The following is a 24,193-nucleotide window of genomic DNA, read 5'->3' on the forward strand; positions in this document are numbered from 1 at the left end:
ACTTTTGGGTGATTTTTTCTTAAAGGAAAAACTTGCACAATTTTAGCAAAAAAAAGACTTTTTGGCCATTATTGGCAAAAAGATGTTTTTTCTAAATTTTAGTCGAGAAAGTAGGGTTTTTCGCAACTTTTTGGCAAAAAGCAGGACGTTTTGATAATTTTGGGCAAAGAAGTTCAACTTTGGGGTGCCCAATTTTGGGGGGAAAACATTATTCAGCAATTTAGCTAAAAATGAAATTTTCCATCAATTTTTTCTGCAGAAACCAAGACTTTTCGGCAATTATTGGTGAAAAAAAGATACTTCTTCGCTATGCTTTTCGAAAAAGCAACGACACTTTTATTGAAAAAAATTGACACTTGAAGGAATTCTTGGCTACAATCCACAATTTTCAGAAATTTTTAGCAAGAAACGAGGTTTTTTGGCATATTTGAAATAGGTCGGTTTCGTTACTATATTTTAGCATTTTTGGCACAAAGCGAGAATTTTCTTGTTCTAAAAATAAGTATGTACTTTCCTTTTGTGAGTTGTATGTAAAAGGAGTACTCATACTCAACGGGAGCTTCTCATTCAAGAAAATTCAGAAAAGTGGGTTGAAGTGCTGAATTGAAATTTTCAGAGACTTTTTCCTAGCACATTTTTGTGGTGGAGGAGGATCAGCGAATCGCCTGATTTTTCTTTCATTTTACATCCAATCATCAGATCTGATCACATCTAACCCCTCCCCCACCGACTCGAAATTGATAATGCACAGAATTGACAGTTTGACACGTTTTCGTGTAATAAATGGCAATATTTATATTGAAATTCGATGAAAATATTTACTCGATCGCGTAATAATATCATTTTCAAGTGCAAACGTTTTATCATTTATACGAAAAAGAAATAGATAAAATTGACGCCAATTATCGATAACTTAATAATACCGTTCTTATCGTCTTGTGTTGTTCGTGACCGAGATTCGTGAAATAATAATCTGCCTTTAGTCTTTGGGGGAAAAGATGCTGCGAAAAAAAAAAAAAAGAAATGACCAATAACACGTATGCTTTGGCGTATTACTCGTATTGGTGTTCTTGAAACATGATATTGATATCATATGATGGTCGATGACCGATGGTTATTTTCTTGTTGTAGAATTAATCGTATCAACATAATACGACTAAGCCTTGAAATTTCTCTTCACGAAGACGTACGAGAGTGAAAAATTGGCACAGAAAAAAAAAATCAAAGAGAAGAGTTATTTTTCGACCGTGAAAAAGATAAAAGAACTATACGAGTATTATCGGTAAAATTTACTTACAAAAATGTTTAAAAAATTACGTCTACGCTGATTACAGATTCGGCTCGAGTATCGTCTCTTTATTATAAAGGAACCTATACTCGAAGCATATTGCCTACTTCCGAAAAACAATAGTGGTGCATTAAGCGATGACAACCTTCGCAGTGGACGCGATAATATTGCAAATGAGCCTCGGTTGTGTCCGATTTGACAATAGGTCGACAACTAGGGCCAGTTCTGATTTGGGTATCTCGGAGAATTTTCAAAGTCAACTTTAACCTTAAAATTAATAGCTTTCGAGTGAATTTGTGAGAATGTACAGAACCCATTTATCATATAGGTTTGTATAAAGGGGCCTTGGATAATGCAGAAAAATATACCTTTCGCTATACGACGTACTCGTAAGATCTAGTGGCTTGTAGAAGTGTATAAAATGTACTTGGGTATGTATACTATACATATGAGAAATACGAGTACATACAGGGTACATTCGACCTTAAGCAGTTGCCAACGTACCTAATATAGGAAAACTTCCGCTTTTAGAATATAAAACTTCTTCCTGGTTCCTGTGGCAGCATTTTTCCCACTTCTCGCATAGGCAGTCTTGTTTATATCGAAGTTGATTATTGCTATTATGATTTCTATACGTTGTTCCAGCTATTTAAAAAAAAATAAAAAAATATTGTCGACCTTGCCAAATGCTTTATCGGAAGTAATTCCAACTCCTGTAGCACGTTTTGATAATCATAACTGCGAATATGTTTCGAATAAATGGATAGCTACATATTATACTATACAAATGTCATTGTTATGTATTACGCGAAGGATTTACACGCTTCACAGAGTAATAAGATTATCATCATTAGAACCAGTTCGCCATACGAGACGAGCACGTGGTGCATTATCATCTGATTTAAAGAAAGACAGCTCTCATTTACGTCCTACTGTATCGCGATCATCTGATACACTGTGGAGATCTCCTACAGAGCCCATGTGGGTTTGGACAACAAAGAGATCCAAGACTCGGACGATTCCTTAAATAAATACCTACACGAAGCAATGTCCGCGGAAATGAAAACGAAACCTTGATTTTGATTCTATTTGCATCCAGCACCAATCAGCTCGCACACAAAAACACCGAATAGGAAGTAATTAGATCAAGGTGTATCGGAAGTACGAGTCCGAGCTGTATGGGCGCGTTTTCGCAGAAACGTTCCAATACTCTCGAATGATAATCACTTTTAGCTAATTAGTTGTACGTTTCATTAAGTTGTTGGCGTCCATTTGGCCAAATTTACGCTTTATTTTAGATAAAAAAATGTAGGACATGGTGCTTTCATTTTACTCTAATCATCGCTGCGTAATGCACATCGATAGCCGCATACTCGACTGATCTTGACCCAATTCTTCGCGCCATTTCCGTAATTTTTCAACTTTTCCGAATGTGTGTGAAAAAGGAAGGCGAACTTTCGCGTTATCTGTGTTTTGTAATTTTTTTTTTTATTCCGAGTGACTTACACGGACGTTTGTGATAAAAGTAAATTCGAATTGGCGAATTTGTTTTAAAACTGGAATCGCGTACTCGAGTAGGCGGATATTTTCTCAGTTTTTACGAGCTTTTCCGGTTTTGAGGAAAGTTTTGGGTGCGTATGGAAACCGGTTCGACGATGTTTGAGTTTTGCGAGGTGATAAGGAAGCTTTAGTGCCAAAAGGGGTCGGACAAAAGTGAAATGCAGACTTGACTCATCATCATAAGGGATCAATTTTGATAGTATGAAGGCAACATTTTGATAAAAGGTGCAAGAGTTGGTAGTCGCGAGATGAGTTTTTCCATTCAATCAAAAGGTGTACACCAAGTAAGCAATACGAAAATACCGAAAATAAATTGTCGCATGACAGTGGAACAAGAAAGAAGCAGATTAGGCGAGGCGAAATGAAATTTCATGTCACACTGATTGTGAGTAAAGAAATTTGCCCAAATAGGAATTATACGTACACCTACACGTAGCACTTGAATTTGATTTTTATCATTATTTCTCGTACACGTATAAATCATTTTTCATACTTGGCATGGAAAACTTATGTATACTTATCCCATACATCGTATTTCTCAGTACGTAGATCGATTCAGGGTCAAATCGATTCCAAATCATGTCGATCATATATTGTTGTTTTGATTTACAGCCTGCTTACTACTTTCATTCATGGACATACCGTCGCGGTTTCAAAGTCCATTGCTAAATCTTTTAAAACTGATTTTTTTTTTGCGATTTTGTTTTCTCGAATGGGAAAAACGCGTTGATATCATTTAGGTAAAAATACAGTTCAAAGTCGTGATTTTTTACTTGAAGACCGGTGATTAAAATTAGGTCAAAATGAGAGCGAAAAATCACCTTGGACTTTCCTAAGGAGTCTAAGGGACTCTGGAGAGTAATCTACGCCAAAATTTCTTGGATTAGGAATTGTTGAAAATTTTTTTTTGACAAGAGTGATAAAGAGAAAGAGGAGGAGGTGGAGAAGAAGGTCTGAAATTCCAAATTTTACAGGTGTGTTATTTCATTTCATTTCAACAAATTTTTTCATCAATTTATTTTCCTGAAAATCTCAACTCATCAAAAATTTTATTTTCTCACTTTTACTTCTGATCAAACATTTTGAATGAAAAAACGAATTTGTGATTATTTTTGAATGATTAAATTTCACTTAATCATTTTTACGATGACTTGATAATAATTAAATGTTAGCCATTTTTTCACTTTCAAGTAAGTGTCCTGCAATCGATTCTCCTCCCCTCCCCCCCCCAAAGAACATGCTGAATTCATCGTGATTTCAAATTATTCAAAATGATTTGTGGGCTATGATACTTCTCAAAAATTCAACTCGTTGAAATCGGAACATCATAATTCAACTTCTTCTTCAAAATCTCCACTTTAAAAGTAGAATTGTGAGCTTGAAAAAATCCCTGAAAATTAGAAGTATCCATTTTTACCAATTAGGAGCAATGGTAGGAACTTTGACTCAAAAATGTAACCAAAAAATTACCAAAAAAGTTACAAAACGTGAGCAGAACAATTTCAATGCAGAAAAACTTACCCCCTTCTCCCTACCCACAAAAAAACCACGATCGAGACTCATTTTAAAGAGCAGGACTTCTTTTGGAAATAATTGACAAAATCGTGACACCTCGACGGTGTTTCGTTAAAAGGGCCAATCTGAATTTTTCAAGATATTTTGAAAAATGCAAATTGGCCCTGTATACGAAACACCGTCGCTGATCACAATTTTTGTAACTTAATAATGGTTTTTTTAGCGAACACGTCAGAATTGTTGGCAATTTTCGGCAAAAAGCGAGATTGGTAATTTTAGCAAAAGGCAGGTTGACATTTTGCCAAATATTGGCGAGATTTGGGCAACTCTGGGGAAAAGGTGAGACTTCTAGATTTTTTGCAGAAAGCGACACGACAATTCTTATCTAGCACAAAGAATGTCTTTCAGCAATTTACTTTCGAAAACAAAAGTGAAAGCTTATAGGCAATTTTACAACAAAAGTCAGGGATTTTTGGCAACTTCTGGGGAAAAAAACGAAACTCATGGGCTAATTTTCGAAGAAAAGAGACCTTTTGACAAATTTTCGCAAAAAAATGAGGCATTCTTGGAAATTTTTAGGGAAGAGAAAATTTTCAGCAGTTTAGGGCATAAAAACAAGAACTTGAAAATTTTATGCAAAAGCAGGTCTTTTATGCAATTAGTGGCAAAAAGTGGGACTTTTTCGAAATTTTAGTGTTTTTTTTTGAAGAAAACAGCAAAACTGCTGAGGCAAGCTTTCAAAAAAAATTTTGAAACAGCGAAAATTTTACGCAGTTTTAGTTAAGAAACGAGACTTTTTGAGAATTTCGACTAAAGGCGAAACATTTTGCCATTTTGAACCGATAGCAACACTATTAAATTGAGCAAAAGAGAGGATTTTTTAGCATTTTTCACCAAAAACGAGAAGCTTATTGTAATTTTCTGATATGAAGTGAAAATAATTGACAATTTTTGTCAAAACGCAGGTCTTTTCAGCAATTTTGGGCAAAAAAAGAAGTAAGACAGTCAATTTCATTAAAGTGAAGTTTAGGTAATTTCTGGCAAAAAGTCGACTTTTGGACAATTTTTACAAAATTTTAAAAAGCTAACTCAAGTAATCATTTCTTGATTGAAGAAATAATTATCCAATTCGTGTAGAAAGAAAACAAAATGAAAAACTGCATATGAATTGTTCACATCAATTCGAAAAAGTATTTTTTCCAAGCACCCTGCGGATGTAGGTACATAAGAAGTGCATACCTAATGTAAAAAACATTACATTAGAATCACCATTAGGTACACCGACGAATGAGTCACCAAAAGAACCATTAGCAATAATCTTGAAAAAGAAGAACCAGCAATACGTACATACATCTAATAAATATAAATGCATAGGTATGTCGTAAGTACATAAATTCATAAACATTGTCAGCGAAAACCAAATCGAAACCAAAACCTCGAACGCCTAGATCATTTATACAGCTTCACCTACATTTCGCCTTCTAATAACCAAAGTCAATAAACTCGAATCCTTCAACTGGATGCTAAAGAGTTGGAAACAATTCTTGTTGTTATGAGTCAAAAAGCAAATCACAACTTGGCTCGATGAAGACGACGATTTTAGACGAGAGTGCAAGTGAGAGACAGACAGAGACAGGCTACGACGAGGAGAGTAGAAGAGCAAAAAACTAGCTTTGTAAACACTGACTAGTTATCCTTGCTAATCTATGTTCGATGATGCGATGCTGTGGATTTACTCGTATAGGTATAGAGGTACTTACTCGATCATAAATAGTTTGAATATCATTTTTTTCTTCGTCCGTAATAAAGACGAGGAAGGCTCGTTTCAAAATTGATTTTAATGGTAATATACGCTCGTAAAATACGTAATTCTTTCCCTCCCCTCTTGCTTCTGGTACAGTCAAGACTGTACATATATACGAGATAGAAAAAAGATCTAAATTGATCCAATTATTCGAGATATTTAGAGGAGAAAGATGCTGTACGATGTTGGCAGATATGCTATACGCGATTAAAAACCTCACCAGTCAGCCGAGGCGACCTTAGATCATTATACGCGTAAGTTGATTAAACCGGTTACGTGCAGTTACCGGCCTCTATACGTGTTTTCCTTACTACACTACCGACTTCCTTTCCGTTTTCCGATTTTGTTGACCTTGCGTGCATTTACTCAGTGTGCATTTAATACGTACCATCGATTCTTAGAACGTTACATAATACACAAATGTCTGCCGCTGCGAGCAACGAATTATCGATCAAATAGTCCTAGAGTACTGGTAACCCCCTTTTTTTTGGGGTCTTTTTGTTTCGTCTGCACGTCTCTTCGGGTTTATTTCAGAGCAGTGAGTTATTTTCGTTTAAAATTCAGATTATTTTTGGCGAGAGATAAAATACGTGTGTGTTTGTTAAAAGGTTACTCGATTGGGTAATAATTTACAGTGATAAAGATTGATAAAATTAATAAACATCGAATTGATGATGATAAATTATCGTATAATTGTAAAATATTATTCGTTAATCACTTTTCTCGTATTGTTTTTAAATTAATCTACGTTTAATGCAGATGATAAAGCTATTGTCTGATTGTGTATTACTTGGAGATGATCCAAAAGGCACAGAGGGAAAATGCCTACGATAATATAATTTGTATATATTCGCTAATTATGGTGGGCATAGGTAGGTATAATATGAAGTAGATGGTAATCCAGTTGTATTTGGAAGGTCATGATTGTACGAGTTCATTTACGTGCCAACTATAAAGTAGAGAAGGAGAGCCGGCGAATAAATATAGAATAATGATATCTATGTAAACAACCATTTAATGGTTCAAGTTACTCACGATGAATTAAAAATTATTACATATTTACGGAAATGATTTCTTTCCGCCTTGGTACCTATAACTATACGATGCAACGCACCTGAAAAGTTAAACGATAATTCAACAATTATTCTCACTTTAATACGTTTCTGGCAATTAACACCCGAAAAAAAGTACATCACACGCTCGTAAAACTAGATGAACGGATATCCGATTAAAAAACGATTCTCAAGTGATGCTCACGCTGGCGACTATGTCCTTAGAATCCAAGGTAAATTGCATTGAATTGATTTTACGCTCTGGGCAGGTAAGTTCTATACGCTATAGCGTAGGTATTAATATGCGGATGTAGACGAATCGCGGGGCATTGAACAAAGACGACAGTCCAAGTCGTTTGCGAATGTATACGAAGAAAAAAAAATAAATAAAAAATGAAGCTGAAAAATACAATATGGAGTAGTACGCCTGAGGGTATCAATGCGAAAAAAGTGGTAGGCCTCGTCCCAATTTCACCGCGGCAGCTGCAGGTTTGTACAAAATTCAACTAGCTCGATGATTAATCGAAAATCTCCAAGTTATAAGACTATGAGATGATGATTTTTTGCTTTTTTATTTCGATTTTTTTTGCAGCTAGAGCGAGTGAAGGTACATGTATACCTACCTACCTACCTACCTACCTACCTACACCTAAGAATAATTACATTGTAGCTTCATAATACGTAGACGTACATAGTAATGTTTCAAGTTGAAAGTTCGTCGAATTACTCCTCGGTGAACATTTTTTCAACTACGCAGAAAAAATTTCCACGATGGATTTCTGTTTGGAAAATTTGTCATATGGTTGAACGGTAATTTGCAACGGTGACTGTACCTTGTGTTCCTGTGCCCTTTATGTGCGCTCGTTAATTACTGTTAGAAGTCGATGAAAATTGATGGTTTAGCTCAAGTGTCACTCGTCATCGTATTTACGTTGTTGGCAGAATACCGAACATCTACCTGTCTTTCGAAAGGTCTTACCCCTGAATGACGTTTTTCTTGATGAGTCAAGGATCAATGTAACTTTTTTTTTTTTTAGAGTGGCATTCGATGAGTTTTATTCCAGGATAATTATTCTCGTAATTTACCGACAAAAATCCAAAACATTTTCTTCCCAAATAGAAGACTTGTTTGAAAAATTTTCCTGACATTTACAAACTACGGAAATCACCGACACACTTTTCAGAGAGTCCAGCAATTTGAGGAGGAAAAATTACATCAAGAAACCATTTTGGTTAAAAAAAAAAAACAAAAAAGTAACCTAAACTAACTAGATCACAAAATGATTCAAAAATTGTCTTCAATGATCGAAAAAAATGCCTATGTGGTCTTCTTTTTAAAGAACGTTACTTTGTTTTTGGTGCCTAAAGAAAAAGAAAAAACAAAATTCAATTCCAATCTCAAGTTTTCTTCTCGCGTCATTTCAATCAGATCTTGAAACCAAAATAACCATTGGAGGCGATGGCGGCCGGGTTCTGGTCTGTTCGATGTGGTTTTTAAATGATCTCTCGTATCGTATGATTATTTTATAAAAAGAAAGACACAATTACGGTTTGGAAGGAGATTTTTTAAAAAACTGTTCAATTTTTGTGTCAATTTTTTTTTTTTAAATTGAGAAAAAATTTTCAACACTGCAAATTAAATGTATACTTCGATAATTCATTTGATTTCTTCGAATGTGCGCAAACTTCAATTTTGAGTACACCAAAATCCGGTTTGTTACTCACACGATTGCAAAAATAATACGTGCATTTTACTCAATTCAAGCTTAAATTCATTCTTGTTAATCTAATTCATCGTCGTGTTGAAATACAATGTATAACTCAACTTTTTTCATTTCATTGAGAGCATTACAATAATATGACGATTAAATTTCATTAATCGATTTTCGTGTAACAGTTTATGGTATACTCAGATTGGGGCAGCTGATAAATTGGAGTATAAATCGTCTCATACATTTCTATTTGGCAATTTGTCTATTGCCAAGTCGCAATCATGATCATGTGCGCGACAACCTCGTGTAAAAATATGACGTGCTTCCGGTGCTTCTACAGCTGTTGAAAAAAAAAGTTTTTCGATTCAGTTCATTAAAAAGTTGGTTGTAGTATTTTAACGAGTGGCAGAATTCATTTTGTTCCGACACCTGATACCTACCTGTACCTGTGCTTGTCCTCGTACACATACATTTTTTCGAAAAGAGAGCACACAAATACAGGGTTTCAACGATGTGTCTATAATCCCAACACATGACTTTACATAATATAATCAAAGAAGAAAAGATGTTTCAGAAAGGGGGAGGGGCCAGCAGAAAGTTTTCGGTCGGAGGGTATTCAAAGGTACCCACCTCTCATAAAAAAAAAATCCGCTCAAAGGTAGAAAGCTTGGGGGAGGGAAATTTGTCCTCCACCAACGGACAATACGAGCGAAGTCCTGGTTTTTTTTCCATTCAAAAAAAAAAATCGAACTTCGGAATTTTCAATTATTCCTTTCCTATATTTCTGAATTTTCAATTTTTTCATTGTTTCTATGTACATAGTAGTTCTCTTCAAAAATAGAAAAATTTGACCTGAAGAAATTCTGACTTGAATAAATGCAAACTCTTCCCCCCACATGCACATAGAAACATTTTGACAAAAATGTCCTAGCAGAAGTTCTGCCTTTGACAGTTTGACCTGCTTTAGCATGAGTAGTACTAACGTGGAAAGGCAGATATTCACCGTTCGAAACGAGTGGTTGCCTATCACATAGTACTCTAGGCGCCCAGTTAGGGAGTGTCTATGTGATTCATCTGAGATGTGGCTATTTTTCACCGTTTTGAGGTCACAAAAATTGAGGAGGTGTATTTGAACATTTTAAAAATCGACAAAATCGAAATTTTGAATAGCGGATATTGTAGAGGGAAACGTTTGCTGAAAAAAACGTTACGTAACATTTTTTCCAATTCGGTTATTTTTCACCCTTTTAAGGGTTATAAAAATTGAGGAGGTGTATCACAAGTCGTATTTGAAAATTTTGAAAATCGAGATAATCGATATTTTGACTAGCGAAGTTTTCTCCGAACGATTGTACATCATGGAAGTCGACATTTCATCATTTAAAAATATTAAAATTGGTCGAAAGCTACGTTAAAAATCAACCACTTTCCGATGAGAGTTCAACTATTTATCAAAAACGATTAACCAAACGAATACATGAATTAATACAAGAAATGTCTAGTAATTTACTCACAGGCGAATTGAGGATTATCAAGAAAATTTCGATCACTTATATAATCCGTACCTTTTTTTGACTCCACTGAAGAAGGAACTTCTTCACAAAGTGGGACAAAGAAAACAGTAATATCTTACGAATACGCAAAAAAGTTGTCAACTTCAGAGAAACGTACTTTCGAGAGCACAAAAGATACCCATTACCCATCGTTCAAGTATTTGAACTCTAGATATGCAAAAATTAAGCACGAAATTTACAAGCACATAATATGTCAATGATAAAGGCACTTTTCAAACAAAGGCAATTCAAATAAACATTTGAAAAATTTTCGCAACAAAACTATATAATTAGGTAAGCATTCACTAATGTTCACATATTATGCAGTCATTTTTGAAAGAACCGTGTTTTTGGCTTCTTTTACGCAGTACAACTTATGCAGTTCCTCGGTCACCACCCTCACAAGTTGCGCGAGTGAGTTTCTCAACCTCCCTGACTCATTGAATCCAAAATTCAATATCACTTCAAACCCTCTATCGAACGTTTGAAAATTGAAGGAGCGTGAAAATCACAAATTTTCGTCAACTTGAAAGCATTTTCTGACAATTAAAAAATTCCTATATGAAAAACCGTTGCTGGGATCGTCTTCAGTTGGTCAAAATACGCAATTACCATTTTTCACAATTATTTCGATTAAACTAGGTACACAAATTCACTTTTTTTTCATAATTTTTTTTGCATCCGCTAAATAATTGGAAAAATATCAATTTCGAAAATTTGATCGAAAAGATCGTGAAAAGTGTACTAAACAAGATACTTTGATCCGCTGAATACGAATTCGGCATAGTTTTTTTTTTATATAAAAAGAATTTACAATGTGGAAAAGAGCTGTAAAAATGATGGGAAATTGTAATTTTGCGAACTGTCAATCTTCAAAGGCGGTATTAAATTTTGGATTCAACGGGTCAGGAAGGTTCTGAAACTCAAATCGCAACTTTAAAGGGGGGAGAGGGATTGCACAAGTTATACATACTACTCATAAAGTGGCAAAAAAACACGATTTTTTCGAAAATGATGATCGTGCTTTGAGGACCTCTGGCTTACCATGTAAAAAAAATATCATTCAGTTTTTCAAATAATATTTTAGAGATGGTTTGTCGCAAATAAAAACGACCTTATTAGAAAACTCTACGCCCAAGATTGCATTGACGAACAATGTAAATGAAGCACATTGTCAAAATGATTCGAATTTGAATAGCGCAGGATCTAAGGTATACGCTTTATATTCTACTTTCTTTGTTTTGCCTCAATCAACATTAACATCACGAGTGTAAATAAACAAGTTGCCTGCATTTTCAATGAAGGCACTGATTCATTTTTGCTCAACAATAAATTTGTTGGGAAGGAAGGTGCGATACCGAAAAACTTTTTTCATACTTCTCTGAAACTTTAAACTAAAATCAATTCACCAAAATGACATTAGATGGTGAATAGTCATAAAATTGTACATATGTGAGGGCGCATACGGAAAGGGTCCTTATGACCAAAAAAAAAAAAAAAAGTTCTCTGAAATTGTTGTAGGAACCCTTTCCTACAACAATTTCAGAGAACTTTTTTTTTTTGGTCGAATTGTCCTTTTCCGTATGCGCCCTCACATATAAACCAATCATTTATTTCAATGTTTAGGTACGAAACCTATGAAACAATCCAATGATAAACGAAATACAGCCAATGGTAGGACGATTGGAAGCTATAAAAGGTATCATTACCTACATCAACATCTCATCAGATAAAAACAGACCATCCAGTATGACGATTGCTGATGAGATCAGGAGGAGTGCAGAGTAGAGCATTTAATGGCAACGCATCAAGCGGAAGGCAGAGGCGCACCCCGAGCAGCCTCTTGCCCAACTTCTGAGAACTGGACTAGCTGGCGTCCCTGATGAAGTTCTGAGCCAATTACCAGATAGAATCTCTGAAGAAGGCAATTAAGAGTACCCAGCACAAACGTTAGCTCATTATCATCGTTATATCATTTCATTCGATTTGTAATTTTTTTTCCATTCTATTCAATTTGTAATTTTTATGGTAAAAATAGACGTGTTAACAGATTATTGAAAAATAAGCAAAAGCAGAAGTGTTAACACTTCAACAGAATGATAAATCTGTCATAAATTTCTTTTTTTGCAATTAGGTATGGGATAAATAATTCAACAGTCATTCAATTTTTTGAAATCCAGGATATTATCATTTTTTAAAAATCCATTCTAGTGTGCATCAACATAATAATGCATATTTTTAATTAATTCTAAAACTGAAATATTTAATGTGTTCCAACATCGAATAATATTGAAGGAATGGTGCATTGTGTCAGATACTGAATAAAGTACATTTATGTATAAGTAACTGATATAAACATTAAATCGTTTTATTGATATTCAAGTGACATTGGTCAATTAGCTTTCGCCAAGATTTCAGTAAAAACTGGTCTCATCTCAGAAGCTTCACCAACCAAATGCATTCAAATCATCAAAACCCAACACGAATACTAATTAATATCAAGCACCCAAGTTATCTTCTTCCTCTTAACAAATTCCTGCGCCAGCAAAACTTAAAAAAATTTAATTAACTCGAACACTTATTCTCGCGAGCGAAAAAAAAAGAAAACCCCTTCAAATATCACATTTTATCACCGACGTCTGTCGCTCTCGAACAAAGTGTCTAATAAAAACTCGAGAAAAATATTTTCGTATAATTTACGAAAATGAATTTTAAAAAAGAAGAAACCTCGTAAAAAAAAAAGCTCAACTCCGGTAATAAAATATTTACTGGTGGAATAAGAAAGGGGAATTCACCTTGGCTCAATTTCGACGCACGTTTATCTCACTAAAAAGATCACCGTTAGGTACATCGACTCATAAATTCATCTAATTCAAAAACGCCAAAAAAAATTATTCAAAACTATGATTTGTATAAAAATTGAATAATTACGCTAATCGTCGTCTTTCATTAAAGATATAAAGAAATTCAGCAACTTCTTTCTCATCGAGGTGGTATTTCAGACCACCGCACTTACGTCAATAAGGGAGATGTACTTATATTTTAAAAAATAAAAGAAGGGGTGAAAACGCAATAAATTAGATTAGTTGTAACAGTCTCGTAAAAAAAGCGCAAGTAAATTGCAACGCTTAAATTAATGGCTCGAAGTTGAAGATATAAATGTAGGTATGGCATATTTCTCTATTCTTCGTAGTGAGATGATTTTTTTTACTTCACATTCAGAAAATTTCCAAGATGATTTCACCTTTTAATTTTGTAATTACATGAGGAAGCTTGGAAAGTTGAAGTTTTTTTTTTGACAATATTGGTCGCATTCCAAAATTGCATGGTCGAATAGATCATCGAGCAAATCGTTTTGACCCCACCCTAATCGTGAAAATTCCAGAAATTGATTTGTTGAAAACATAACAAGGGAGACTCCAGTAAATCGAATGTAATCGAATTAAAATTGTAATTCATTGAGATAATCACGCTCAAACCTCCAACTGAGTCATTTAATTGTTTCGGTGACGCATTGAGATACCGAATGCAGAAACTTGAGAGAAAAAAACTTTCGAACAAGCAATGAACGAGGAACCAAGTCTATTGCTTTCCCGATGTATTATTCATTACATTCGATAAACCCTTTCTTTTTTAACGAAACGAAAGACCAAATAAACTTCTAACTTGATTAAAATTCCGTCTGGACTGCTAAAAGGAACGAAGGCGAGAGGGGAAGGGACGCTGGACCAAAATGACCAACGCTTGATATAGCAAAAGGCGTACGGTATGGTGTTTGGCATTCAGCATCGTGTATGCATAAAAGAAGGTCCACGTATGTGACATGGTCGTGGTCACCGTCATCGAAAGAATGTAATGAGTCGAGAAAGTGAGACACTCGAGGGTGCAGAAGAGCAAAGGGATTGAATGGAAAATTCAAAGGGAGAAAGAGACCAAAAAAAAAAAAGGTCTCGACGCGTAATTCTTTGTTTGAAATAATCAGTGTCAAAACCTTTGGCAAAGTTGAGGGCAGTATTGTTTCATAAATACGTTCTACCCTCTGCTTCCGCCACCATGTGGATGGCGACTCCTTCAGGCTGTATGTACTATATTTTATCGTGAACGGCTTTTGTAAATATCATCCATTGTAAACGTATCGAAATACTCGATGACCGAAACGGACGCTGCTTTTCAATGTCCGTTTCAATTCCCCGGTGGTAAAACGATTCACCCTTCGTGTGCTCGGTGTCGCAGCCGCCGTGCACCCCTCCTTTCCACTCGTCGTAGTTTTGACTCGCGCTTATAATGTTTTTCAAATCAAAGCGTTTAATAAATACGGGGTAAGGTGAACATTCAACCCCCTACTTTCACCCTCGGAATGTGTCTATTGAAGCTTTCATTTTACATTAACAAGGTATTTAATTACAAACGAGGAGAAAATGTGGCGATAGCGATGGCTTTTTTTTAGCACACGAAAAACGAACGAAGTACGTTTTGGGGTCAAAAAAAAAAAACAGAGAAAGAAAAAAGTTTAATTAACCGCCCAAGAGTTCTTTTTTTTCGGGCGACAACGTCTGCAAGTGTTTGGAATTTAATTAAAAAGAAAACTACCGGTACGATATTCATCGAGCCGACGAATAGATATGGTAATTATTGGCTTGCATTTTTCCCCCTTTCCTTGTTCGAGTAATGGAATAAAAGACTCAAACGCTGCATTTTAGGAACAGGTGCGTCTTAGTTCACTTTCAAGGTTGTAAAATGAATGTAAAATTTGGAATAAAATTGATGGATTTGTTCTTCCTTCGTTTTATTTTCAGTTCGTGACGATTTTTTACTTTTGTACCATTTGCAAAAGATTTAACCAGCAGAAAGCTACGCTTAATTATTTAAAAGCACCGAATACTCAGAAGGGGCTTTAGCATTGGCCAAATGTGAAAACCACGAGGCACTATACACTACAAACTTATGATATATTCACGAGTTAGGTAAATTCTCCGCAGTCCATATAATTATTCGTCGTATAGTTTTACTACACAAAAGCTTTTCGTTTTCGTATTAATTATTCAAGGCGCCGAGACCTTTTATACAAATGTGTCGTCTTAAATGCCCCAACCCGACACGGTGTACGACGATAAGACCGAGGGACGACTTAATAAATCGCTAAACCGTAAATGATCGCGGCTTTTAAATGCTGCTCATTTATTCATGCAGCGAATCTGCATTTGCGAAAGTCCTTCTCGTGATTTTTATCATTTCGAAAAATTCGAAGGATAATTGACGATTATAGACGGGGTCATTCTAGGTTGTCAAAATAACACATATGCAGCTTAAAGTATGACAGGTGGTTAGTTCAACTTTCTTCCCTCGGTTTGAAGTACTGAAGATTTCAATTTTTGCATGTTCTTTACAGTAGGTTTCCCAAATTGATACAAACTCAACAAATTTTGCTCCTTCACATGAAGAGAATACTCATTCGACACGTCAAAAAAATAATGTTAATTTGGTTGCCTATTCTCTGCCTTCTGTACTCTCTAAATTTAAAGCAGTCAAATTTCACTGCTTAGCAGTCACGACATTTTGCCTTTTTAAAGCAGTAGTTTTTTTACTGCAAAACAGTGAAAAATTACTGAATTGGTCAGTCAAAATGATTTTTTACTGACCAATTCAGTAATTTTTCACTGTTTTGCAGTAAAAAAAACTACTGCTTTAAAAAGGCAAAATGTCGTGACTGCTAAGCAGTGAAATTGACTGTTTCAAATTTAGAGCGTACTGCGTCTATGAAGCTGTCCATCTATCCAGTAAGCTAATTTTCAACGAACTGCAACATCGACTCATTTGTAATATCGTATGAAATAAAATAATAGTATTCTACGTTTCTATTGAACAAGGATGGTGGTCCAAACTTAAACCAGACCCCTGACCACGAAAGTGTCATATCTTCCTTTGGTATTAAACATTTCTGACCGTCAAACGCTTTAATACCTGGCTTCCATTTATTAATTCCGATATTTAATAAATTTTGAAACTCAGCACACCGCTTAGAGACGACCCAGGAGAGGTCCATCATTTTTTCCAGCTCCAAGGACAGTTTGGGGCTCGATCTGGGAAGGGGCCTGAGACACCAAATTTGGATTTTGGGCCAAAAAATCACGTCAGGGGGTTGAAAAAATGATAGACATTTTTTGAAGTCCCCTCACCAAGTTTGAACGGGATCCGACCATTTATACAAAATTTCAATTTTTTCAAAGTTTTTAAATCCAAATTTTGAAAAAATGGTCGGATCCGATTCAAAATTGGTACGTAAGTAGGCCGCAGGGGACTCCGTAAAATAGTCAGCATTTTTTCAGCCCTTTGACGTAATTTTTTGGGCCTGAACGCCAAATTTCGAGGGTCGCCTGGTCCCCTCCCCAATCGATGCCCAAAGGGTCCTAAGGGCCGAAAAAATCTGAACCTCTGCTATGGTCGCCTGGAAGCCGTGTGCCGATTTTCAACATTTTTTCTCAATTTTTCGTGAAAATGAATTTTCAGCTGGGCCCAAATGGTCACTGACCACATACAAATATTGCGGTATTTGGCGTATGAGATATTAATGAAGTGTTTGTTATATAACTGTTCAATTTTTTATGGTAATGTTGTTTAGATTACACGATATCGTGAATTATCACTGTCAAAATAGGTATGTGAAATTCCATCTGCTTGAGGAAGGTGCCGATGGTATTGTTGAGCCTCCTTCCATTAGGATTATGCGGGAAAATCTTACTTTATTAAAAAATGATCCATCCCTTCGTAGGCGAGGTGTGATGGAATCATATGTACATCGTAAGAATTCTCAATATAAAATGTTCATACTTGAAATATCTATGTCGGGTACTGTAATGTTATTTTTCTTAAAATTCGATCCTAATGATCCGTGGTTCGATGCCACGGTGCCTATACTTGGCTGTCTTCTTGCATTCTTAAAATACCTATAGTTGGCTACTTTGTGATGAAACTTTCATCAATTCAAATTTTTTGTCTTCCATTAAATTTTGCATTATTTTGCCATTGAATTTTCTGTAATTTACCTAATACGAATTATTTTAAATTTAATACAAATTTTTTCAAATTTAATATGAATTATTTTAATTACCGGGAAAAAATGCCAGGACGAAGAGTAAGTACAATTACCTACCTACTTCTAATAATTCTAATTACACAACACTATTATCGTAAAATGTAGAATAGGTAACACGGAATGCATTTTTAAAACATTTTGTAACTTTTCGTAAATTCAACTCACTCAGTGTTACTATACACAGTATGTAGTAGGTACCTTTTCTCAAAGAAAATCAATTTTTATGATCAGTTTATTAGTACTCATATCAGGTTCCGTGAGGAACAAGTACCACGTGCTAATCCTTTCCGGAAAGAGATTGATTCATTAATCACGTTGATGATTAAATGTACACACCTTCAGTAACGCACCCGGGGTAAACGATAGTTATAGGGCAGTTCTACAACAAATACTGGCGTTTATTGACAATCAGGCGCGAGCCTTAGAAGTAAGTAAAAACATATGGAATCTAATTTTAATTTAAAATGCAATGTATGTAATTCATTATTGTCGTTTTTTTAATTTTCCAGCATGCATTTTCGAATCCTCCGGTTTTCTTAAACGATACAGATTCAATTTCTCCTATAATTTCACCTCCATCTATACCCGGCAAACCAAGACTAATTCTTTCCATTAACGGTACCACGATATGCATACAGTATGCAGATTACAAATACGAGTACATGGTCTGTGTCCTCGATAAGGTAGGTAAAACAAGACAGACGGAGACAGAAAGATGCAAACGTCAACCCTTTCTCTCGCCAAAAAAGCTCAACTTTCATCGGTTCGCAGATCCGATTACTCGCTAATATAATGTATGGTTTGAATGGTCGGTGCTCACTTCTCTGGCGAAAGCCAAACCAAGCCGCGCCGCGCCGGATTAAAATTCATTTCTCATTTTGCCCTCAGACCCTAAATGGTACTTAGTCATCATTTTGAAAACATTAAATGCACTCTATTTAATTGGTTGGAAATTAATGATTCAAAAGCGGATTACCTATACATAGTGGTGTGCTTTATTACCGAGTCAAAGCATTAAATCTGACACACTATAACATATACCTACTAGTACAACACTTCATGTATGTATATGTGTGTAAAGCAGTTATCGTCGCTTCAATGGAATTTTGAAATTGTATGGATGACAAAAAAAAAACTCCAATTTAGCATTCTACGCGTCAAAGAAAACGAACACAGAGGTTGTTTGTTGGCCATTCGAGTCCTGTTTTTCCTTAATTAAAGATTTATTCGATGTTCAAAGCGTTCTAACCGAGGGATAAACTCTTTATAATGAAACAAAGATGATACTATTCGTATGGCAAAAAAAAAAAAATGGCATGATTATGACAAAATATATCGTACTTTGCGACGCTAACAGTTTTAAGGGTGGAATCAAAGAAATACCATATCTTTCATGTCCAGAAATTGTGGACGGACTACTGCATCGGTTGTGCGTTTCACTGTTGTGTCAGTTTTTTTCCATTCGTGTCCAAACTGAAAATTTTTTCAGATATCTCTTTATAAATTCAAGAAAGTTTTCACACTATTTCACTAAGTTTTTTCAAATGCTTGAAATGGAATACCTACTAGGGCAACCAACTTTGAATTTTTTTTGGAAAATTGGAGGAAGAATTTGATAAGAAGTTGTGGGGGAGGGGACTCAAAAGACTGTAGGGAAAATATTGGATCCCCAACTTGTATCATCACTTTACTACCGGAATTTCAACTTTTGAAATTTACTTTGAACATTGAAAAAAGGTTTTCAAAATATTTGTTTCGTGTTAATTGGCCATAATACATATATCCACTTAGAAATACGAAGCCCGCATTTGAAAGTTTTTCATTATTTCAAGTCATTTTACATAGGTTTTGAATAGGCCCAAAATCGTATCGTTTTTGTAAGGCATGCAAAACCCTTGAAATGGTGAAAAACTTCATAAACTGATTTATTACTGGATATATTTGTATGATTAATCAACACGAAAAAAAAAAAAAATTCAGAAAAACTTTTTCTCATTTTTAATACATGCAAATTTTAAAATTTGAAACCACGGTAGAAAAGAGATGGTTCAAGCTGCGGATCCAAAAATTTTTTTACAGTCTTTGGAGGTCCCACCCGAAACTTCTTATCGAACCTCCCTTCAAATTTTCCAAAAAAAAAAAACAACAACAACAAAACATCATTTGGAGACTCAAGGAGGATTTTTCTTGATAATGTATGTAGTTATTTAAAAGTATTCTACCCAGAAATGAAACATTTTCAAAAAATTTCTACAGATGAAATTTTTTTATTTTTTCAACTTTGAGGGGCTTTATACTGGAGAACCAACATAATTTGGGAGACCAGGGAAAGGTTTTCAAGAAGAGGTGCTAATTTTTATACATGTTTTTCATTTTTCCCAAATTTAGGGGGCTTCATACAGGAGAGTCGACATCAGTCGAGGATTCAACGAAAATTTTTCCATGAAAAGGGGGTTATTTAAAACAAAGGGGGCTCCTTACTGAAGGGCCAATATGGTTTGAAGGGCAGGAGAAAGTTTCTTCTTGAAAAGGGAATCACTTGGAAAAATTCTGACACAGAAACAAAGAATTTTGATAGATTGATTTTTTTCAATTTTTTCAATTATTTTTCTTTTCAAATTAGGGGGTTACTGGCATCACTTTTTTTGTAGATATAAAAAATAGGGAATTGGTAGATGAAAAATTCCAACTTGGCAAAATACAGTACACCCTGATCGATACCCTAATTCCAACACCTCGTAACCAACAAGCAAACACTTTTTCGAGACTCAAATTGAGCTGATTATAATGAATGGGAAAAATTAATCTCCACCAAATGTCAAAACCGAAATAGCTTTTATATTCACGACTGAGGAAATAAAATCATTGAAATAATTTTCAATACAGATTTTTTCACCTGATCACTCCAAAAAATTGATAAAAATGAAATTTTATTAAGTACTACCATTACGTCTACGTATATTTACCCTCTAACTCGCGACGACGGCATGCAGTTTAAAGGAACGAAAGGCCTCTCGAACCCTTTATGTAGGCACTCTTTTCGAATACAAGTGAATACAACCGGCCGACAGGATTCCTGTGAAAGGCTCAGCTTTTGAAAAAATTTATACTAAAATTAGCTCTCTTGAACAGACGATAAATTAAAACGTTAACTTTCTATTGTAAATCTACCTGCATTATTCATAAGTATTCCAAGTGTATAGAGGCTTTTCTCTTCCATAATACGCATAGTATATTTGAAAAAGCACGCCAGTGTTTAAAATATGACCGAGAGTAAGGGGAAGGGAGAAAGTCCAATAATTTACAACGGGGAAAAAGCATCATGAATAGAGAAAGAGGAAAAATCATTCAACATATTTTCAAGTGGCGTAATTTGTTTTTAAAAGTCGATTCTTTTTATAAACGTTGGTTGGTAAATCGCGTACGTAATTTTTCGCCTTGTTTCATCAATTTCTCTCGTCTTTTGTAATATCCGAACCATTATTTTTTTTTCTTACTTTTTTCCCTTCCATTATTATTATTGTTGTAGTTAAAAATATAATTAGCCTGCGATGGAAGAAGAAGAAGAATCAGAAGAAACGAGAGGAAAAAAGACATCGAAACTCGGCTTATTATTACGGCTAATTTTTCACGTGCTGTTGAAGTGACTATGACTACCTATACCGATAAAGTACCTGCCAAGTATAATTGCCTAATGGGGAAAACGTCGAACAACGATGGAAGAAAAAAAAAACTTTCGAATAGAAAGTCTTAATTGCGAAACAAAAAATTAAAAGAAGCAATGAATGGAAGAAAAAAATGTCGAGGGGTATTTTCAATTATCATTTTCGAAAACAAAACCCTACGTTAAAGGGCTAACCTAGCGGGGGTGGCGGATGCAATATTTCTATTGCTGAAATGTATCTCGATTTTTCGTGTTCGTGCAGTCATCATAGCATATCGAGTTTCTAAAATTCATCAGAGATGAAAAACCAAGATCATTTGATTTTTTGAACCAGAAACCTTTCGATTTTCGCCACTTGCAACTTCCCAACGAGCGCTCACCAACTTGAAAAAGCTCACAAATTGAGTTCTTGTTGTTTCACAGAGGATCATACAAATTCACACTTCATATTCTGCACGAAGTTGATGAGAATAATAATTCATTACTCTAGCCAAAGGCAGGCGTACTCATCGAATTCCCATTCAAAATGCCAGTAAACTCCTATCCGACGATTTCGGTTTCATTTGGGTAAGAGAGATTGAAAACGGATACGACGTATTCCTCTTTCCTTTTTTCTTTTATTTTTCGTCATCGGGCGTATGTCTATACTAGCTAGATGTTTACTTAAATAAATACACGCGTGAAGAGAACGAAGCGAGTGGCGAGCATTCGCGTCATTTATCGTTGTCCCCTTTAACGTTCAATTTAGCAAATTATGTTGCGAGTTCATTTATAAATTTCAAATCTTTTTTATCGATTTATATCTCAATTTGTTACATGTCTCGGGTGCGATGGACGAGGACGTACGGGCACACGTAGCCCGGCGGAAGATGTAAAAAACAGATTTTTCATCATCGCGGAAATCATAAGGGTTTAAGGAGGTCTTACTCGGATAGCAACTGTTGGCGACCAATTGAATTATGAGTTTTTATACAGTTGAAGAAAGACGTGTGTCACTTTCGTACATCTGTACAGCAGGATGAAATGTTGCTTATGAATAATTCAACCGTGTTTTATAAAGTACTGTATAACTAACGAGAGGAGAGAAAAAAAATAAGGAAGAATGAACGACGACGACGACGTCGAACAGAAGAAAAAAATGAACGTCGTGAAGAATCCGGTCAGGCGAAACGTTTCGAACGAATCAACATCCAGTTGGAAATTAATATCGAAAGTTTGGCCAAATTTATCATAATCTCCGGTAGCGTCGGTTTTCTTAGTAAAAAAAATGGGGTTGGCCGGTAGCAAAACGAAGGAGGACGTTTCGACGCGCGAATTTTTTTTTCAGCCTGTATCTATACTTAGATAGAGATGAATTGTCTTATACAAGCTCCAATTCAAACTACGAAGTGAGTAAAAAAGTCATAATCGTAACTTTTTTGTTTACAGAAGACCAATGAAGTTACTATTTTAGATGGGTACGTAATCCGCCTTCGAAATATCAACGTAGAGCAGATGAAAGACGATGTTTTAATTAATGCTGGACCCGCGAGACAACAACAAATTTTTGGAAATTACGTTCAAGGGAATGTTAACTTATTGTTCAACAGCTCTGTCACGGCGACTCCAAATTTGAGCGGCATTTAGATGAGAATTTTCGAGAGCAAAGGAAATTTTCAGACAATTTCCAATAACTTCGACGATTTGATGGCAAAACCCTGCAACAAACTATAGTGGTGTTGAACTGACGCGATTTACATCTGTTCTCGTTCTAATACACCTGTAAACGAGTAAGATGAACAAGTTGCCTATTTCGAAAATTGAAGGGGAAAAATACGTTTTCAAAATCCAAGAGCCAAAATCCAATTTTGACGCGGTAGTACTTTGAAAAATGAACAAAATTACCTATTACGACTTCTTGCCCAACTTGTAAATTGAAAGGGCTACAAATGTTTTTCAATTTTAAAAAATCGCAAGGAAAAAATAAACGCGGAAATGAATACTAAGTACGTCAAAAAATGAACAAATTTTGTTCTGATCATTTATTTTTTTACTATACTCTAGAATTTTACTATCACATTTGAAAAGTTTTTGAAGCTTGAAAATTGTAAATTTAATGAAATTTTAAGCAAATTGAAAATTGTTAAGCTTCAAAAACTTTGTAAATTTCAGAGTATTAAAAAAATGATCAGAACAAAATTTGTTTATTTTTTGACGCAGTATTCATTTCCGCATTTATTTTTTTCATCATGATTTTTAGAAATTGAAAATCATTTGTACCTGGCCCTTTCAATTTGCAAGTTGGGCAAAAAGTCATGAATAATTTTGTTCATTTTTTAAAGTATACTACCACCAACCCCCATAGTCAAAATTGGAGTAGGCTCTCAAGATTTTGAAAAGATTTTTACCTTGCCCCTTCAATTTTAAGATAGATCACATCTCGTTATCATGCCTTGATTTTTAGCATTACTATAAAAAATGCGTACCGTTTCAATGTACGTTAACCCTTTCGAGGTCGACAAGGTTCCCGGGTACGCAAATTATAAATCTGGTGATTTTGTCAAAAGGCATGCCTCCGAAGTTACAAAACAGAAAAAAAATTATCAAAAAATGAAAAATTCCAATCGCAAAAGAGGAAATTTGAAAAAACAATTTTGCTCATATTCGATTAGAGAAATGAGCGAGAGAATGAAAAAAACAGTGTAAATTATTAAGTTACAGATACTGAATATAGAAACCAACAGACACATTAAAAATATGAACCTAATAAATTTTAAGGAAGGAAAAAAAATTAAAAATTGAAAAAAAGGTCAAGCCGCATTTCCTAAAGTTACCAATATCCAAAGGACCAGAAATCACAGTCTGGTGAAAAATGAATATTAGAAATAAGAATTCATGTCACCAAGAGAGCTTTTTTCATGAAGTTGAAAAATCGCATCGCATATCCAACATTAAGAAAAAATTGAAATTTTA

This window comes from Planococcus citri, chromosome 3, assembly GCF_950023065.1.
Source record: "Planococcus citri chromosome 3, ihPlaCitr1.1, whole genome shotgun sequence".
In the NCBI taxonomy this organism is placed as follows: domain Eukaryota; kingdom Metazoa; phylum Arthropoda; class Insecta; order Hemiptera; family Pseudococcidae; genus Planococcus; species Planococcus citri.